The sequence below is a fragment of the Panthera uncia genome, unplaced genomic scaffold, assembly GCF_023721935.1.
Source record: "Panthera uncia isolate 11264 unplaced genomic scaffold, Puncia_PCG_1.0 HiC_scaffold_1454, whole genome shotgun sequence".
Lineage (NCBI taxonomy): Eukaryota > Metazoa > Chordata > Mammalia > Carnivora > Felidae > Panthera > Panthera uncia.
Window position 1 is genome coordinate 30,653 of NW_026058090.1, and position 21,589 is coordinate 52,241.

General features: G+C 35.1%; 1 long non-coding RNA gene across 1 annotated transcript; it reads right to left on the minus strand.

Annotated features, from left to right (window-relative positions):
* Positions 1-3,529: 3,529 nt before the first annotated feature.
* Positions 3,530-20,945, minus strand: LOC125917071 (uncharacterized). The gene is made up of 3 exons (XR_007456087.1): positions 20,735-20,945; positions 16,927-17,007; positions 3,530-8,260 (listed from the first exon to the last, which is right to left on the minus strand). It is a non-coding gene; the product is annotated as an uncharacterized LOC125917071 (long non-coding RNA).
* Between the last annotated feature and the right edge of the window lie 644 nt (positions 20,946-21,589).

Here is a 21,589-nt window from a genome sequence, read left to right on the forward strand (position 1 = left end):
CAACTGAAATGTAAATAAAATTGCCAAATAAAATGTAAAGCATTGCAGATGTTAATTATTATTTAACAGACGAGGAAGCTAAAGTCCCTGCCAGTTATATGACGTGCTCAGATCTTGAAACTAGTTTGTGAAAGAGCCAAAACTAAAATCCATAGTACTAGGTTAAGTTAAAGTAAGTGGTCAAATCAAAAAATGGGTCAAAATGGGAGAGAATAACCTTAGGCATTTTCTTAGAACTTTTCCGAGTACACAACAAATAAATACATTAAAACTTCTGTCCCTGAGTGGCTTATAGCAGGAGAAAGCAACTACAACTATTCTTTTCCTAAACACTAAAGGCTGACTAATTAAATGTGATTTCTAAGTATGGGATACCATAGCAGGGTGATCTACATGTAAGTTTCAGCAAACTTAAACCATGGTTCAAAACAATGTAATTACTTTGAAAAATAGTCAATTACTAAAATATATACTAGGACTTGACCTGTGTTTGTGAGTCTGAGCACAGAAATCAAGAATTTAACTCACACATATTTATAGATCCCCAATACTTAGAAGCTGAAAGATTCAATGAATACTAACTAAATAGTGACTTTTACTCATAATGCAACCAGGAGACTCAGAGAAACTTTTATCACCCATTGGAATATAGAAGTGTTTCACCTTCATCCTATCTCAAGTACTACTACCATTAATTACTACGGTTGTCATTTATTATCAGCTCAAATGCCAACTCTGTGATCTGCCCCATGTTAAGCAGCAACATTTAAATAGATACAATCCCAACCCCTTGCTGCTCAGCCTCAGTCCCAATCACTGGAATATAATTAACTCCTAAACTTAATTCTATGCCTTTATCTTTTCCTAGATATTTCCCAAAGAAAAAGAATAGGTGAAGGTATGAAACCTCTGAAAGAGATATTCTGAAGCTTCTTCTTCTTTAAGATCTATTCTGACAATAAAATAATTGGTTTTCTGACTTTTTAAAATATGTAAAGTGCTGGGGGCACCTGGGTGGCTCAGTCAGTTAAGCATCCAACTTCAGCTCAGGTCATGATCTCGTGGTTCGTGAGTTCGAGCCCTGTGTCAGGCTCTGTGCTGACAACTTAGAGCCTGGAGCCTGCTTCGGATTCTTAGTGTCCCTCTCTCTCTGCCCCTTCCCCACTCGTGCTCTCTCAAAACCAAATAAAAATTTAAAAAAATTTTTTTGATATGTGAAGTGCTCATATAACTATTAGCAAACTGCCAGGCAATCCCGAAAACTGGTAAGAAAAATGCCAACCATAATGACAAAACAGCACAAAAAGGAAATAAAAGAGCCAATACACATATAAAAAGGTGCAAAGTCTACCTACCTGTCAAAATATGAAAAAAGTAATAATAATAGTAAAGATTATAATAATAATGGCAGCTAGAATTTATCATGCTCTTTATGTGTGAATGTATAGTAAACACCTAATTAATTAATTAGATAAGAAACTACTCAGAAAACAGGAAAAGTTTCAAAGAGGAGGTGATCTCTGAGCTGGTGCCTCATGGACGCAAATTCAGTAGACAAAGCCTGGGGATAAGGGAAGCACTCAAAGGTGGAGGAGAGGATGAGGTAATAACATTTACAAAAACACCAAATATGAATCCAGTTTTTATTCTTGGAACCATTTATATTCTAAAGTGCATAATAGAAGTGACAAGTTATGAAACTGTACAGAGAAGAGGGAGGTTAAGTAAACAGTGTTTACTTCAAGCTAAACAGATTAAACTTAAAAGTTTTTTATTTTATTATTTTTTAGTGTTTATTTTTGAGAGAGAGACAGAGAGAGACAGAGAGAGACAGAGACAGAGCACGAGCAGGAGAGGGGCAGAGAAAGAGGGACAGAATCCGAAGCAGGCCCCAGGCTCTGAGCTGTCAGCACAGAGCCCAATGCGGGGCCCGAACTCATGGATGGCGACATCATGACCTGAGCCAAAGTCGAATGCTTAACCAACTGAGCCACCCAGGCATCCCTAAATGTTTTTTAAAGGGGATATAACTTAAACGGATTTGTTTTTCCCTGTGCCTTTAATTTTCAAGGAAACATTTGATCAAAACCAGATAGCAATCCATAACTAACAATCAGCAATACTTCATCCCTAATGAGATATCTTTAACTTAGGTGGTCTTCCTTTTAAATCAAAAACTAAAAGAAACTTCCAACCTAGAATTCTTTTTAAACTTTTTTTTTTTTTTTTTTTACATTTATTTATTTTTGAGAGACAGAGAAAGACAGAGCACAAGTTGGGGAGGGGCAGAGATAGAAGGAGACACAGAATCAGAAGCAGGCTCCAGGCTCCGAGCTGTCAGCACAGAGCCTGATGCGGGGCTCGAACTCATGAACCATGAGATCATGACCTGAGCCGAAGTCGGAGGCTTAACCGACTGAGCCACCCAGGTGCCCCTCAACCTAGAATTCTTTACCCAGCAAGTATACCATATAAAAAATGAAGTGAAATAACATTTTCACTTATCGCCATCATACTCACATAAAAGACCATACTAAAGGACAAGTTATTCAGGCAACTGAGAAATGCAGAAAAGAATAAAGAACAATAAAAACTATAAATATAAATGGGGTAAAGTCTTTCCTTTGATAACTGATGAAGGAATTCCCGAAGATTATGATTCATCCATACACATACTTTAGCACTATATATAGTATATACCTTCCCAGTTTGTAATTATTGGCAACAAGATATTGGCAACAAGAAAGACTGGCAACTTGAATAAAATATTTCCTATCCATGCACTATGGTAACATTAACATTTAAAATCAAGAAAACAGATTTTCCATTTCACACATTTTTACTTTATATTTCTAATTCTTGGTAATTTTAAATACCAGAAGTACTGGGTTTAACCCTGAAATGATCTTAAAACACTTCTCTAACTGGCGTATAATTATTTTCCATTAAACCATTGTTCTGTGACTCAAGAGTCATCTGATTTACATAAGTACTAGTTAAGTACCATAGAAATTCTAAAATATATAATTAGAATGTCACAAAGCACTTAATCCATCCTGTCAAAACAGAGATTATTTTAATTTCTATTTTACTTTTAAAAGAAATCCTATTTATTTTCTCTAATAGAAAAAAAAATTAGTAGGATAAACTTACAATGTACTTCCCCAATCAAACTTTAAAATGATTCTGGTCAACCACAAATTGACTCAAGTAATTGACTCAAGTAATTAAGCATTTTTCTGAATGTTAGTGAAATATGTCTGACAACGGGGCGCCTGGGTGGCGCAGTCGGTTAAGCGTCCGACTTCAGCCAGGTCACGATCTCGCGGTCCGTGAGTTCGAGCCCCGCGTCAGGCTCTGGGCTGATGGCTCGGAGCCTGGAGCCTGTTTCCGATTCTGTGTCTCCCTCTCTCTCTCTGCCCCTCCCCCGTTCATGCTCTGTCTCTCTCTGTCCCAAAAATAAATAAAAAACGTTGAAAAAAAAATTAAAAAAATAAATAAATAAAAAAAATAAATAAAAAAATAAAGTCCTCCCATTATGAGCATGTAAAAATTAAAATACTAAGAAATGGCTATTTTTCATTACAGAAGTTTCACTAACATCCTTCTACCATCTTAACAGTGCTCTAAACCTAATAGGGGTAACACAGTGTTTTTACAAAGGCTATGTGAATACTCTCCTATGAAAACTGAGCTGTTTCCAATATAAATCTAAATCACAGCAATTTATTTCTGGGCCCACCCAAAAATGAATATACATATACATGAACTAATACAAATTGCCAAAATTCATCACAAATCCTTCAGTATGGTGATTTTCAAACTTTTTTTTGTGGGGGGGGGGGGAAGGCCCTCACTAACAGGGCTTTAATGGAATTTTACCCAGAAACATCAGCAAATAGAACAGGCAGGAGAGGGACTACTCTGGTAGAAGCCTCTAAGCAGACCAGCTAAAAATGTGCTATTCCCAACACATGGATTGCCTCTCCTCTTTGCCCCCCAAATCTAAGTAATTCTAAATCACTTAGTTTGGGTATGACCTCCCTGGAGTAGCCTTCCCTGAATCTCCAATGGTGAGGTGTTGGATATGTATTCCGACCTACATAGTTTCCATAATTAGCCCATCCCAGCTCTTATCACACTGTATAAAACAGTCCATCCATTCATCTGCCTCTCCCATCTAACTGAAAGTCCCTCTAAAGTCTAAGACTCCTTCATTGTTGTATCTCCTGTGAGCAATGCATAAAGGCTCCCCTTACCAGTATGTACTCAATATATATTAGTTGAGTGCATAAATAAGTGAATAATTGTGTGCCTTGATGCATGTGGTAACAACACATTTCTCCTGGTTTACACAGGAGAAGTTCCATGAGTAGTATAAGGACAAGGAATATAGGGGCCATATCAACTGTGGTTCCCTTGTCTCCAAATTACCTAGCACACAGTATTCCTAACTATTACTGACCAGCTCCTGCCTCCACCGCTAGCAATGCCTTGAAGAGTGCTTCAGTCTGAAGTGCTGGAATCTTTCTGTAGACCCTGCTTTCTTCAGCACAGGCTAGAGTAGCAAATGTGTGTTCTTATGGCATCCCAGTCACTAACTAGCTGTGTGATTTGGGACAATTCATGTAAAATCTCTAGGTCCCATTTTCTGTATATGTAAAATTTTTTAAGTTCTAAAATATGCTTTAGCACGAAGAGTCTTTTCCTCAAATAAAATTTTAGAATGAGCCCCAGTATAGAAAAAAGATAAAAGCAATGGCTGAAGTTTCTCATTCTGCTCAATCCTTCACTGTTGGAGGAAAATACCCGCACCTCCTTAGAGCAGAATACATTTGCAAAACTCTAAATTAATAGACCCTACAGAGATCTAGCCTAACATTAACATTCTATGATTTATATATTCAACAAATATTTATTAAACGTCTACTCTGTGCCAAGCACTGGACTAGACACAAAAGATTCTGTAATAAACAATGGAGATGGGCTCCCTCAAATATTTATGCCAAAATGCAGTATTAAACACATGTTTAATATTTACTAAAATGAACAAAAAAATTTAAACACCCTCTGGTCTCTTTTTATAGACAATTTGCCAAATGTTCATATAGCTGAATAGACCTTATTTTAATTTCAAAAATGCAAATCTCATTTTCTCTAAGTGGGAATTTTTCAATTTGTACTGTTCTCTTACAAATCATTTACATGTTAGTTTCCTGATACCACATCTAAATTAACACTAGTAATTAGTAGCTAAAATGTAATGCTTGCCCTGTCATTTCCTGGTTTATTTTTTACTTGTCCTATCTTTTAGTATTTTTAGGATCTTTTAACCTACTAATTTTTCTGATTCTTCACTATTTCATGTGAATAGTGAATCTGAAAGTAAAATCCAAAAGGCATGAACTATTTTTTACCAGTAATTGTTCCACCATATTTCAGTCAACAAATATTTGAGACATCCCTACCATGTACAAGACATTCTGCTATAAAGTGGTACAAAATTTCTAGAACTTTATTCACATTTCTTTCCCCTTTTATTCTTTACTCTTCTTTCTCCTGAGTAGTTGAAAATATATAATGACAAAGGACCAGATTTCCCTAGGGTTCCCTCAACCTACAACACTCTTCCATATTCCTTATTCATACCATATCCATTCACATTCACTCAACAAAAAGTACAGTAGTGCTAGGCATTGTAACGTGTGGTAATATGAGTCCCTCTCAGGAAATGAAGAGAAGGACAAAGATAGTGAAGACATTTCAGAAGGAGAATCTATAAGATAGCGCCCTCAGAAGTATCAGAAAAAGAAACAAAGATGACTCTCAATTTTGTTGTTGGGAGACTAAGTAGGTGATGATGCCATTAACAGAACAGGAACTGCAGAGGCTTCTCTGCAATAATTAAAAATTTGGTCTAAGAATGTTAAATGCGAAGTTCCTTCTGGGTATTCTCCAGTTGAGTCGCCCGGACTAGAATCAGTAATTCCCATATTTGAGTAACCACAGTGTGGCAAAATCCAGGGCACTTACTAAGACATACTCCCAAAATCACAGAATTTAAGAGTCAGGTGACAGAGAATGCAGGTAAAAGTGTGCTTAAAAGAGAAACTCAGGTAAGACAGAAGACTGGAAGCACAGGCACAATTATAAAGGACTTTATATGCCATGCTTAGGAGGTTGGATCTATCCAGGCAATGGGAAAGCATTTAAGGTTTTAAACAAGGAATGGCTTAATTAGATTTGCATTTTAGAAAGATCACTCCAGTTTTAGGGTAGAAAATGGGTTGGAAGAGTGAAAACTGAAAGCAAAAGAAACAAACAGGTAGCTGAGAAAGAAATGTGAGCAAGAGCAGATTGGTCCTAAGATGCACAAAGATTAGAGGAAGATGTGTATGATAGGTAATATTTGCAACCCTGCCTTTCCCAGAGCACACTCAAGTTAAAACCTCTAAAGGACAACAGCAGTCCCTAAACTATACTTAATCATAAGAATAAAGTAGTAATAGCAACATGCAAGTATTAAGCCCCTGATGGGCCCAACACTATTCTATGCTCAATCTTTCTTTTCTACAACAAACTGTGGTAACCATATTCTTATCAAATTACCAGATTAATAGTAAGGTGTGGGAAAACTTTGAATTACATATTTTGATCTGGGAGCCGAGGAATGTATTTTTTTCTATAACCACTTGAATTTCCAGTTATACAGCCTTTATTGAAAATATATAATCTAAATATGTAGTACACAATAAAGAAAAGCAAAACTGAACAGACTCAAGCAACAAAGTTCTTCTATGATTATTCAGTCACCTCATTAGCCAAAGGGCTTATAATATATGGACCTTATACACTTTTGGAAGAGAAAGTTTTTCATAGACCTCTTACTAATATATTGGGCCCTGATCGGATTAGAGGTGACAATGTGTCCAGATTCCCCTGAGTCATCAGCTGTAATATACCATGTGGCTCAATCAATTTTGATGATTAAAACGTAAGTTGAAGGTTTCTGGGAAAGCTCTTTCCTGCCTTTTCCCTTTTTTCTTCTACTGGAACATAAACATAAGGCTGGAGCAAGAGCAGCCCTCTTCGAACCACAAGATAATAAGCATGAGGACACAAGCCACGTAATAAGGATAGCACAGTATAAGAAAAAAAGTCTGAGTCTGAGACTGTGGTTACTTTATGCTGCTATACCAACCCTACCTGGAGACCACTGTAAAGGGAGAGTAATGAAATCCCTCTTTAACTAAGTAACTATAGGCTAAACATAGTCCTAATTCATAAACTCTGCGTTTCTGACCAAACTACTTAACAGGGCACATAAGACACTTCACGGTCAGCTCCATTTCCCTATCCCATTTCACACCAATCTCTGTCTCATGCCTTCCACTCCGGTAATTCTAAACCTTGTCGGAACAGCACATACCAGTGAGCTGATTTTCACCTGTCTACCTATAATTCTCTTCACTCTCTCTCATCCCTCCATTTCTCCACAATTTTAATTAACTCTTCCTCAGCATGCCAGACTTCATAACTGCTGGCTGGGAGTTAATGTACCCTGCCTCCTTGCTCTCACATCACCCCATGCACCAGGGAGTACAGGGACTGTGCTGTATTATATAGCTATTTATGTAAGTATCTGTCTTCCCAACTAGATCACTAGCCCCTCAAGAAGAAAAGCAATAGTTTAGTTCTTTTGGTATTCCTGGACTCTGGCATAGTAGCAGCTGGCCCACCAGCAATGCTCAGTAAATGTCTGTTGAATGAATTAGAGTTACATAAAACATGGCTGTTTTTAATTACTAAAAACAATTATATAAAAAAAGACTGTTAAATGATCCCCCTTCACATTAAAAAATAATTTTCACCCATAATTTGCCCTGAAAATAAGAAAATGGCTTAAGTATTTTCTGCCACCATATGTTGCTTTATAAGATTATTTCCCCCTTAGAACTGTAAGTCCTAAAGACAACACCACAAAACTATCCTTATCTTCCTTGAAGGATTAGTCTCACTTCAGATGGAAAGTCAGAAAGCTAACCAGATGTCCAAAGAATACATTTTCTTACATATTGTTAGCAAAACTCATCAGAATGAAGGTAAATAAAGAAATAAGATCTCTTCATACCTGTCACATTGTTGCATTATGGAAATTTCTTTGATTATTTCCTGAAGATCCGACTCAACAGGTACTTGTTTAATTGCCACAACCTGACCAGATTCCTTATGTATTGCTTTAAATACACTTCCGTAAGACCTAAAAGAAACCAAGACATTTATTTTTTTCCTTTCAAATATCATAGGTATTAAAGAAAAAGTCTACTATGAGTGAGTTTTTGCATGTAGTTTTTTCTGGTTTAAAACACTATTTAATGGTGATAACTCAAAGTAAACAAATAAGAAAAGTGAATTATACCTTAGCTTTAATGCTTCAATTATATAGTTAAAATCTACTAAAATCATCAAGTTCATATATAAAGATTTGCTTTTTTCCTTATGAATGAAAGAAGTAGACTTACGGTTTGTCAACTCAAACAAATGCAGCATTAAGAAGATATAAATGAAAATTAAAAGAATGAAATATAGAACAAAAACAGCCAAAGTCTCAAGTTAGGGGAAAAGGCCTATCTCACCTTAAGCATAATCATCCCCAAAATATTAAAGCCCCATGCCTGTTGAGACCGAATAAAAGCAAAATGAAACCCTCAGCTGAGGACTACATTATTACCAAAGTTAGAGAAGCAAGGAATCTGGTTTTCTCTTTGTCATACATCCAAGGTCTCCTCAAATGCTCCTCCTCCTCCTCAAGAGCAAGACCACACACTTACAGGTAAATCAAAGGAGTAATAGGATCTAATGGCCCCCTGCCCAAAAATCATCTCTGCTACAACCCTTGAAACTTTGCCAATTAAATATTTATGTGTTTTAAAGCGCAAAACAATGAGAGAGGGAAGCCATGTGTACTCTGGTATGAATCAGAAGACAAAGTAAACATTGCTACCACTTTCTTTTCTTACAGTAAGCCAGGTACTAGGATTAGTGTTTTACATGAATTATCGAATTCAACCCTCTCAACTGTGAGGTAAAATACTACCACCAACATTTTATAAATGAGGGAACAGAGACTCAGATACTGAATTTAAACATATAATTTAACAAAGAATTTAAACATATAATGATTCCAAAGACCATACTCTTCCCACTGAATCATTTCTGCAGAGGAGAAAGAAGAGCAAGTCATTGAAAGACATGGCACGTTTCCTAGTATTAGAAAGCTATGCAGAATCACTTTCAAATTTATAATCTTTTAAAATAAGTGAAAAATAAGTGATAAACCAGCTACCCTAATAAAATGAATTTTATCCTATCCTCTGTTTCTTTAAGCTTTCCGAAGTAATTTCTTTAATTTGATACTCAAAGACACCTTTTTGTGTATGTAGTCCTAATTTATGCACGTAAAAATACACACACACACACACACACACATATATACCTCCCCCCTTAAACATCATATATGTATGTATACATATATATATGTATATAAACATGCATGTGTGCATATATATATATATATATATATTCCCTCAAAAGCCAATACAGAATTCAGTGATGGGTTATCTACTGCGAATGAACACCATCACTCTCTTCTAAAGTCTCATTACTGCAAAAGAGAAGCTGGGAACCACATTTCCCAGAATTCCTTTCCTTGAATGGAACCTAGTTAACAGTCTGACAACGAGAAGAATATGCACGAAATCTGAACGGCAAAAAGTTGAGGAGAAACCATCATTCTCCAGATGTAGTTGGAGCAGATGCACTGACAAATGTGACATATACGGTGGCTTCCTGCTGAGTTTTTGATGACCAATACATGTTGCTACAGAATAAGAGAGTTGGCGGGAGCTTCTCAAAGGTTCTTAAGGATTCCAGTAGATTCCCAGTGAGCTTTTAAGAAACACTCATTTCAGTGTTTCGGGCAGAGATGTTTAGTGTCGGCTTCTCTGACCTTCATTAGCAGATTTGATGACCTCTGTATCTGCGGCCCTTCAACAAGTCATTTGAGCTCCTAATTTTATAATAAACTCTCTATAACCAGAGTACAACAAGGAGCTTTTCTTTTCCTGATCACACCCTGCTACCAATAGTTTTTGGCATAGGAAGTGGTTCCAAGGGAAAGATCTTAAAGATAAGAAGCTTGAATTAGTTCTTTCTTAGATCTGAAGACAGTAATGACTTCAATGCAAGTACAAATAGAATATTGACAGTCTATGGAATTCAGTGGCAAAACAATTATTTAAATTATTACCCTTAGTTGCCTAAAGAGTAAGCAAAGCTTTAGAAGACCAAGTACCTGTATCATTAGAACGTTACAATGAAAATAAGAGTACAAATACTATAGAACAGGCCTACATTGGAAAAGTTACATAACAAATATGACAAGCTCAGAGCTTAAATTTCCAGCTCAAGACTGAGAACCAGAAAACTTCTGAATGCCCCAAAAGAATTTTTTAATTATTATAGGCACAGGGCTGAGACTTCTGAAAATAAACTCAAGGTCCAATCTATGCTAGCTGAATTACATTGCAAACTAAATTCACAACATCACCAGGTCTATTCTGTTAATGTTAGACTTTTAACTATAAAGAGAGGTATCCAGTGAGTTGGTAATGAGACATTTAAGTAGACATTTATTAATCTGAGTACCTTGAACCCCCCAAACCTACCAAGCCTCCCTTACCAACAAAAGCAACCCTATTCCCCAGTGGGAGAAGGTGAGCCTCACAATGCCTAACGACTCCATAATGACCTCACCTGAGGCAGTCACTTTTCAGGGGAATGTAGATCCTCCTCCATCACCTCTCATTGCTTCCAGTCCTATAACTACACTCAAATCCCCAGACACCAGAGGGATGAATATAAAATCTGATGCAATAGCACCTTGCTTTTTCATACCAAAAAAGTTTAAGATTATTGTCAGTTTTTATCAGAATTCTAAAGAATATGTGTGGGAATAGATTCCAAGATTTCTAGGGAGAAAGGAATTCACAGATATGGATACAAGACCAGAAATTCCAGACCCAGTGTGTTATCTCAAACAGTTAGGAGTATGCTCCCAACAGTATGCTCAGCTAGTTAACTGAAACTTGGACTCTAAAGTGGCCTACAGAGAAATGCCAGAGATCCTCAGTATACATTAGAGAAAGGAGACCAAAGGTTCAAGTAGATAAGATACTGGAATGGATATATTTGACTTGTTCACCAAACTCCTACTATGCTCACTGAGAGGGTCCAGAAGATACTCCCCTTACTAGCATCCTTGGAAGCTCTATAGTGCAGGTCAGTGATAACAGAGATGCCAACAGTGAAATGGGCTCCCTAATTTTAATGAGAGATAGGATCCATAAAGAAGTGAAAAGAACTAGCAAAATCTTTCTACCAGAGACAAAGCAGGCATGAAAATCATAATGGGTAGCAAAGTAAGGCTGAATTTTCTTTTTTTTTATACATTTAAGTTTGGATATTAAAATTATGCTGGCTTCATAAAAATAACTACAGTTATGTGCCCTTTAAAGACTTAGCTTTTTTTTTTTTTTTAGTAAAATGCATATAACATAAAATACACCATTTTCAACACTTTTAAGTGTACGATTCAGTGGCATTTAGTGCATTCTCAATGTTGTATCATCATTACTTCTGTCTAGCACCAAATCATTTGGAATCTCCTTTCTGGTCTCTGGACTTATCTATTCTGGATTCTTCACATAAATGGAATCATGTAATATATGGCTTTTGTATCTGGCTTCTTTCACTAAATAGAATATTTTCAAGGTTCATCCTACTGTAGCATGTATCAGTACGTCATTCCTTTTAATGGCTAAATAATATTCCATTGTACAGATATATCACATTTTATCCATTCACCAGTTGATAAGCATTTCCACATTTGCCTCTTGTGAATACCAGTGCTATGAGCTGGTATCTTTTTTAATTAACAGAGATCTATCTTTCCATCTTTTCCATGGTAAATGATCTATTTAAGTTTTAACTTTTTTGAGGATCAATTTATATTATTATATATTTATATTTTATTATGAAATTTATAGAATTTACATTATGAAAACATCTACTTTTGGATTTTCAAATGAGTTGTCATTAGAGCAACATATAGTGGCCTCTTAATTCTTCAAACTGTTTCTCTATCTTTGGTTGTAACTTCTTTCTTATTCCAAATTTTTTATCATTTTGCTCTTCTTTCTTTAGTCAAAGTCAGAAGAGGTTTAACTATTTTATTGATCTGCTCTAAGAAATAATTTTTGTATTAATCATTTCTAAATTTTATTTTCTATTTCATTAATTTCAGCTTTTTCTTTTATGAATTCTCTCTTCCTAATTTTTTGGGTACATTTTATTATTTTTCTAAGTTCACTGTGTAAGCACTAAGTTCTTTTCTTTTGGTATTTCTTTGTTAGTAATGAAGGAATTTAAAACTAAATGTTTTCCCCTAATTACAGCTTCTCTGGATTCCACAGATATTGGTATGATTTGTTCTCTTTTTCATTTTCTAAATAATTCATAGTTTCCTCTTTAATCTATAGGTTACCTCAGACTTTGTGTACTAAATTCCAACAAGTATGGGTTTTATCATATTGTAATTATTTCTTTCTAATTTTAACAAACTATAATCAACAGTGAGACATACAAAATCTTTTTTTACAATGTGTTAGTTTTTTAATCAATGCTTTATGAACATACCAAAAAAAGGAGGAATGCCAAAATATGTGTTGTAATACAAGCACAGATATACACCGTATATTTATAAATATAATCAAGTTCGTTATTACAATATTTAGATCCTCTGTGTCTTTTTTTCTACTACTCTTGTCCAATTCTTAAAGAGATTTATGAAAATCTCCCATCTGAATATACTTTTATGAGACTCCCCTGACATTTCTAACAGCTTTCCTTCACAAATTTAACTGTCATAGTGACTGACACATATACGTTTCATATAAATTGTCTTATATGCCACTACCTTAAGTCCCTCATTATTCTTTATTTGGATATTAACCCCTCTTTATTCACTTGAGATCTTTTAACTTTAATTAATTTACCTGATAAAAATATTGCCACTCTTATTTCTTTTTATTTTTATTTGTAGGATTATCTCTTTCTTATCGGCATCTCTAATAGGAACTATCCCTATATTTCTACCCTACAGGCCTCTTATATAAATAGCATATTCCTAGATTTTTGCATTTTAATTGACCCTACTAGTTTGTCTTTTAATGGGATAACTGACATTTAGTGAAAAATATATTTCATTTTATTCCTTCCAACTTACATTTAGCTTATTATTTTACATTTTTGTTTCCTCTATTTCCTTTTCCTCGCTCTCAGTGGTTTACACCATTTTAATTGTTTTATGCCTTTCATCATTTTGAAAGTTCTTTTATACTCTGCCATTTCATTAAATGTCCCTATGTGCTAAAATTGAAACATTTCTCTATTATTTTAAATCATATTAAGTATTCCTCTGTCTCACTGAGACACTCTATTTACAATCTATTACTCATTTTTCCCCAAGTAAAATGAGTCCCAACATGCTGAAAGATGGTCTTATGTTCACTTGCCTAACAAAGTCAAAATCTTTCAAGCTTATTAATAAGAATACCAGACAGAACAAATTAACAAACCTTGTGAGTCACTTTATGGCACATTTCTTGCCTTTCTTTTATATATATACACACACACACACACACACACACACACATATGTGTGTGTATACATGTGTGTGTGTGTGTGTGTGTGTATCCTACTTCTCTGAAAAACACAATTACTAGATTTAGCACAATCCAGTATTTTCAAATTCATATTGACTGTTGCAAAGTATATTAATTTTAATACTACTACTATTTTTTTCCTTTCCACTTTTATTGAGATATATCTGACATATATAATATTGTAGTAGTTTAAGGTGTACAACATAATGATTTAATGTATGTATATACTACAAAATGATTACAAGTTTAGTGGACACCTAACAGCTCACAGAGTCAGAAAAAAGTTTTTTCTTATGATGAGAACTTTTAAGATCTACTCTCTTAGCAACACTGAAATCTTTAATATAGCATTGTTAACTAATCACCATGCTATATATGTACATCCTTGGAACTTATTTATCTTATAACTAGAAGTTTGTACCTTTTGACCCCCTTCACCCATTTCTCCCACTCCCCGTTATCCTCTCTCTGGAAACCACCGATTTGTTCTCTGTTTCTATGAGCTTGGCTTTTTAGATTCCACATATAAGTGAGATCATACAGTATTTCTCTCTCTCTGACTTATTTCACTTAGCATAATGTCCTCTTTATGACCGAATAATATTCCATTAAATATATGAATCTTCCTTGACTTATACGGCAGCTATGTCCTGATAAATCCATAGTAAGTTCAAAATATCTTAAGACGAAAATGCATTTAATATGTTTAACCTACCAGACATCACAGCTTAGCCTAACCTATCCTAAATGTGCTCAGAACACTTACGTTAACCTACAGTTGGGCAAAATCGTCTAACACAAAGCTCGTTTTGTAATAAAGTGTTGAATATCTCATGTAATTTGTTGAATACTACGCTGTAAGTAAAAAACAGAATGGTGGTATGAGTACAAAATGGTTGTAAGTGTATTAATTACCTTCATGACTGCATGGCTGAATAAGAATTGTGGCTTACTTCTGCCGCCTACCAACATAAGAAAGGTTATGATACTACATATCATTAGCCCAGAAAAAGATCAAAATTCAAAATTTGATATATGGTTTCTACTGAATGCATATCACTTTTGCACCATCATAAGTCAAACCAGGTAAATTGGGGACCATCCATATATACCACATTTTCTTTACCCATCTGTATATACCATATTTTCTTTACCCATACAACCATCAATGGGACACTTACATTGTTTCTATGTCTTGGCTGTTGTAAATAATGGTGCATTGAACATGAAGATGCAGGTATCTCTTCAAGATGATGATTTTGCTTCCTTCACATATATATACCCAGAAGAGAGACTGCTGGATCATATGGTAGTTCTATTTTTAATATTTTGAAGAACCTCTATATTGTTTTCTATAGTGGCTGCACCAATGTTCATTCCCACCAACAGGGCACAGCAGTTCCCTGTTCCCCACATTCTCACCAATACTTGTTATTTCTTGTCTTTTTGGTAATAGCCATTTTAACAAGTGTGAGGTGATAGCTCATTGTGGTTATGATTTACATTTCCCTGATGATTCATGATGCTGAGCATCTTTTCTTGCACGTGCTGACCATCTGGATGTCTTCTTTGGAAAAACATCTATTCAGATCCTCTATCCATTTTTTAATTAAAATGTTCAGGTTTTTTGCTATTGAGATGTATGAGTTCTTTATATGTTTTGGATATTAACCCCTTATCAGATATATTACTTGAAAATATTTTCTCCTATTCTACAGGTTGCTTTTTCATTTTATCAATGGTTTCCTTCCACTGCAGACATTTTTTAGTTTGACATAGTCCCACTTACTTGTTTCATTTTTGCCTCTGTTACCTTTTCTTTGGGTGTCAAATCCAAAATGTCATGTCAAGACTAACGTCAAGGAGTTTACTGCCCATGTTTTCTTCTAGGAGTTTAAGTTTCAGGTTTTACATTCAAGTCTTTAATCCATTTTGAGTTGATTTTTGAGTATAAGACAGAAGCCCAGTTTCATTCTTTTGCATGTGGGTGTCCAGTTTTCCAACATCATTTATTAAAGAAATTCTCCTTTCCCCATTGTATATTCTTGGCTCCTTTGTCATAAATTAACTGATTATATATGCATGGGTTTGTTTCTGAGTTCTCTATATTGCTTCATTAAACTGTTTTTATACCAATACCATAATATTTTTATTACTACAGGGTTTTTTTTAATGTTTATTTACTTTTGAGAGAGACAGAGCATGTGAGCAGGGGAGAGGCAGAGAGAGGGGCACAGAGGATCCAAAGCAAGCTCTGTGCTGACAGCAGACAACCTGATGCAGGGCTCAAACTCACAATCCATGAGATCACGGCCTGAGCCGAAGTTGGACACTTAAACAACAGAGCCACCAAGGCACCCCTGATTACAACAGTTTTGTAATATTGTTTGAAATCAGGGAGCATGATGCCTCCAGATTAATTCTTTATTCTCATAATTGCTTTAGCTATTCAGGGTTTTCTGTAGTTCCAAACAAATTGTACAACAGTTTGTTCTATTTCTGTGAAAAATACCGTTGGTATTTTGTTAGGGACTGCAATGAATCTGTGGATTGCTTTGGGTAGTATGAACATTTTAACAATATGAATTCTCCCGGTCTATGAGCGCAAAATATCTTTTTGTCTTCAATTTCTTGCATCAATGTATTACAGCTTTCAATAAACAGATCTTTCACCTCCTTGGTTAAATTTTTCCTAGGCGTTTCCTTCTTTCTGATATAATTATAATTCATTTATAATTATTTTATTAATTCTAACAAATTTTGGGTGGACTCTGAGTTCTTCTATATAATATCATGTCATGTGCAAATAGAAACAATTTTATCTCTTCCTATTTCATTTGGATATTTTCTTTTCTTTTTCTTTCCTAATTGCTCTCGCTAGGACTTCCTGTTCTGTGTTAAATAAAAGTGGTGAGAGTGTTCATCCATGTCTTGTACCTGATCTTAGAAGAAAAGCTTTTTGTTTTTCACCACTGAGTATGATGTATGCCATGGGCGTGTCATGGCCTTTATTATGTTGAAGTGTGTTCTCTCTATACTACTTCTATTCAGTAAAACATACTCTAGTGAAAGATTAATATTATATAGTAATTTATAATTTTCTGTCATTACCTAATGCTACTTTCATATTTTTTGTACTTACCCTTCTCCAAGTTTCTCTAATACATCAAAAACTTCTTCAGGCTGCTTAGTCAGACTGTCTTCACTCAGCTTTTTTAGCTTACTGATGAAAAAAAGAGAGAGAGAAATATTTTAAGACTTTTTATAAAAATTTTAATTTCATTTTTAAGAGGTAATCTATTCAGATAGTTCAAAAATAAAACAATATAAAAAACATGAGGCAAATAGTCTCGTTTCAATCCCTATTCCTAATCTTCCCAGAACACCTCAAATGACTACTTTTATTAGCTTCTTATGAAATCTTTATACAAATATGAACACATATTTTTACTTCTCACCCTTTTTAACACATAAGATAGCATTTTATACACACTCTTTCTACCCACACTGTTATAACTTTGCTGTTTTCATTTAACAACATGTAGCCTATATTGGAGAATCTACAACACAAGTACATAGAAAGCATCCCCATTCATTCTTTTTTACATTTACATCCTACACTATTGCAAAGATGTAGCATCTCTTACAAATCACTTTTTTTATGAATATCTAGGTTTCCTTTTGCTATTATAAACAACACTGCACTGGATAAATGTATACATAAGTCAGTTCACACATGTTCCACTGCATCTGTAGGATAAATTCCCAGAAGTGAAACTGCAAGATCCAGAGAATACATATACACATACATACACACACAAAAAAATATAGAAGCATATGTATTGAACAAGTATATGTACTATAAGCATAATCATATTTGATAACAAATAATACAATATAATCACTACAGTAACAACTACATAGCAATTATTAAGGTTATTGATTACATTTTACGTTTTATCTACTGTAACTATATGTTATATAAATATATACGTATAGTGATAGATACTAGCAAACTGCCCTCCAGGGAGCTTGCACCAATTTATTATCCTACCAGTAATATATGAGAGTGACTCTTCCCCCACAATTTCACCAACAAAGTATTTAACTATATATCTGGGTTTCATTCAATATGTTAGCTGAAAACGTGTCACTCAGAATAGATTTAATTTGTATTTCTCTTATTTTGAGTGAAACTGAGTATCTTTTAACATCATTATGAAACTAGACCATCTATTCATTTCCTTTGTTCATTTCTCTTCAAGTTTTTTGGTCTTTTTCTTATCTATATGCAAGGTAAACTTGCCTTTGTTTAGGTTTCAAATATTTTCAATTGTATTTTGACTTCACTTATGAGGTTTTAGTTTTCTACTCTATCTGACTGCCACATTGCCATAATGAAATGTGTTCTTGTTTTGTTTTGCCTTCTTTAAAAATCATCTATATATACGGCATATGCAGATATCTGGAAACAAGAGGTGAGAAGGATTATGCATGACGAATTTGATGGAACAAGGTTAATTCAGTATGAATGAAATGTCATGTATGAAGAACTAAAATAATTCAGTATGAATAAAGAAATAGTGAACAGGATGTAGAGGTAAGCAAAGTCAAATTTTAAAAAAGCTTTGTAAACCATGTTAAGGAACTCTTTTTTAAAAACTATCACTTCCCATATAGAAAATCTGAACAGACCAATTAGTAGTAACAATATTGAAATGGTAATCAAAACATTATCAAAGGATAATCAGAATCAGGCTCAGGTCACAATCTCACAGTTCAAGTCCCACATCAGGCTCTGTGCCTGCTTCAGATCCCTTCCTCCATTTTAGGACACACAAAGTGCTCACCATGAAAAAGAAAGCAAGCTTTCACCTGAATGTGACCATTCTGGCACCTTGATCTTGGACTTCCAAGTTTCCAGAACTATGAGAAACAAATCTGTTGTTTATAAGCTACCTGGTCTGTGGTATTTGTAGCAGCCTAAACAGACCAAGACAAAAACCCAAAGTTTGTTTTTTGAAAAGACCAACAAAATTAATAAACCCTAGACAAACAAAGCTAGACTTAAAAGAGAGAGAGAGAAAGAGAGAGAGAGGGATAGGGAGAGAGAGAGAAGACTCAAACAACCAAAATCAGAAATGAAAGAGGGGACATCAAAACTCATGCTCACAGAAATAAAAACAATTATAGGAAAATACTACGAATAATTATACACCAACAAATCAGATAATGTAGAAGAAATGGTTAAATTCTTAGAAATACACAATCTATCAAGACTGAATCCGAAAAAATAAATATTCTCAGTGGACGTGTAAATACTAAGGAGATTGAAGGAGTAATAAAAAATCTCTCAACAAAGAAAAGCCCAGGACTAAAGGGCTTCACTGGAGAATTCTATCAAACATCTAAGGAAGAATTAACACCAACACTCCTCAAACTCTTCCAAAAAACTAAAGAGTAAAGAACACTTCCAAATTTATTCTGAAAGGCCAGCATTACTATGAACCAAAACCACATAAAGATACAGCATGAAAACTACAGACCAATATCCTTAAATACTGATACAAAAATCCTCAACAAAATACTAGCAAACCAAATTCACAGCACATTAAAAGAATTATACACCATGAACAAGTGGAATTTACACCTGTAATGTAATAATGGTTCAACAAATGAAATGCAATCATTTGTTTAAAATTAAGTGCAAAAATCACATGATCATCTCCAGTGATGCAGAGAAAGTATTTAGCAAAATTCAATATCCTTTCATGATAAAAACACTCAAATTAAAACTATTAAAAATAACATAAAATAACAATAATGAGGATGTGAAGAAATTGGAACTCTTGTGCACTGTTGGTGGGAATGTAAAGTGGTGCAGCCATTATGGAAAACAATATGAAGATTCCTCAAAAAATTAAAAATAGAACTACAATATAATCCGTTGATCCCACTTCACAGGGCACCTGGATGGCTCAGTCAGTTAAGTGTTGGACTCTTGATTTCAGCTCAGGTCATGATCTCACAGTTCAGTTCATGAGTCTGAGCCCCACGTTGGGCTCCACACTAATAGTGCACAGCCTGCTTGGGATTCTCTCTCTCTCTGCCCCTCCCCCACTTGCTCTCTCTTTCTCTCTCTCTCTCTCTCTCTCTCTCTCTCAAAATAAATAAACATTAAGAAAAAAAAAAAGAATGAAACCTACAACATGGATGAACCTTGAGGACATCACATTAAGTGAAATAAGCCAGTCACAAAAGGACAAATACTGCATAATTCCACTGACATGACATATCAGTCAAAATTATAAAAACAAAAGTGGAAAGGTGGTTGCCAAGAGCTGGGGGTAAAGAGGAAGTAGAATTCATGTTTAGTGGGTACAGAGTCGCAGTGTTGCAAGGTAGCAAAGTTCCAGATATCTGTTGAATAACATTATGAATATACTTAATACTACCGAACTTAAAAATTTCTTAAGATAATAAATTTAATGTTTTGGGTGTTTGTTTGTTTGTTTGTTTGTTTTACCACAGCTTTAAAAAAGAGGTCTTATGGGGCACTTGAGTGGTTCAATTGGTTGAGCATCACACTCTCAGTTTCAGCTAAAGTCATGATCTCATGGTTCGTGAGTGCAAGCCCCACATCAGGCTCTATGCTGACAGAAGGGAGTCTGCTTGGGATTCTGTCTCTTTCTGTGTTCCTCCCGTACATGCATGTGCATGCTCTCTCCCTCAAAATAAACATCTAAACTAAATAAACAAAAAATAAACACAAGGTCTTAGTGACTTAGAAAAACAGAAAAAAAGAAAAACTTCTCCATTTTTTCATTTATTTAAAACATAACTGTTTAAACCAAAAATAACAACTAACATGGGGTTAAATAACATGTACAAGTAAAATATAGTACAAAGCAGCACAAAGGAAGAGAGATGAAAAAGAAATGTACTCTTACAAGGGCCTCACATGATGTGTGAAGTGGTATAAAAGTATTTGAAGAAAGGAGTGCCTGGGTGGCTCAGTCGGTTAAGCGTCTGACTTCAGCTCAGGTCATGATCTTGCTCTTCGTGAGTTCAAGCCCTGCACCAGGCTCTCTGTGCTGACAGCTCAGAGCCTGGAGCCTACTTAGGATTCTGTGTCTCCTCTCTCTGTCCTTCCCCCACTCGTGCTCTGTTTCTGTCTCTTAAATAAACATTTAAAAAAATTTTTTTTAAGTATTTGAAGAAAGATTTTTGGTAAGTTAAAGATTCATATTGTAAACCTTCGAGGAATCACTAAGAATAGAAAGCAACGAGGGGCGCCTGGGTGGCTCAGTCAGTTAGGCGTCAGACTTCAGCTTAGGTCGTGATCTCACAGTTCGTGAGTTCGGGCCCCACATTGGGCTCTGTGCTGACAGCTCAGAGCCTGGAGCCTGTTTCAGATTCTGTGTCTCCCTCTCTCTCTGACCCTCCCCTGTTCATGTTCTGTCTCTGTCTCTCAAAAATAAACATTAAAAAATTAAAAAAAAAAAAAAAAAGGAAAGCAATGAGGTACCACTAATTCATCAATAGTGGAGATAAAATGGAATAAAAATTACTCTATCCAAAAAGGCATGAGTTGGGGACAGGGCGGGGGGGGGAGGGTAGGGAAGGAAAAAAGAACAGATCGTGACAAACAGAGAAAAATGGAAAGACTGTAGATTTAAACTAAAATATATCAGGAAATCCCCCTACTTTTGGATATGATAGTATGAAGAGGCTGACATATGCTCCTCAAACAAAAACACTGAACAAGTTGTCAAAATCAACCAGTTTATGACTCGAAAAATTGA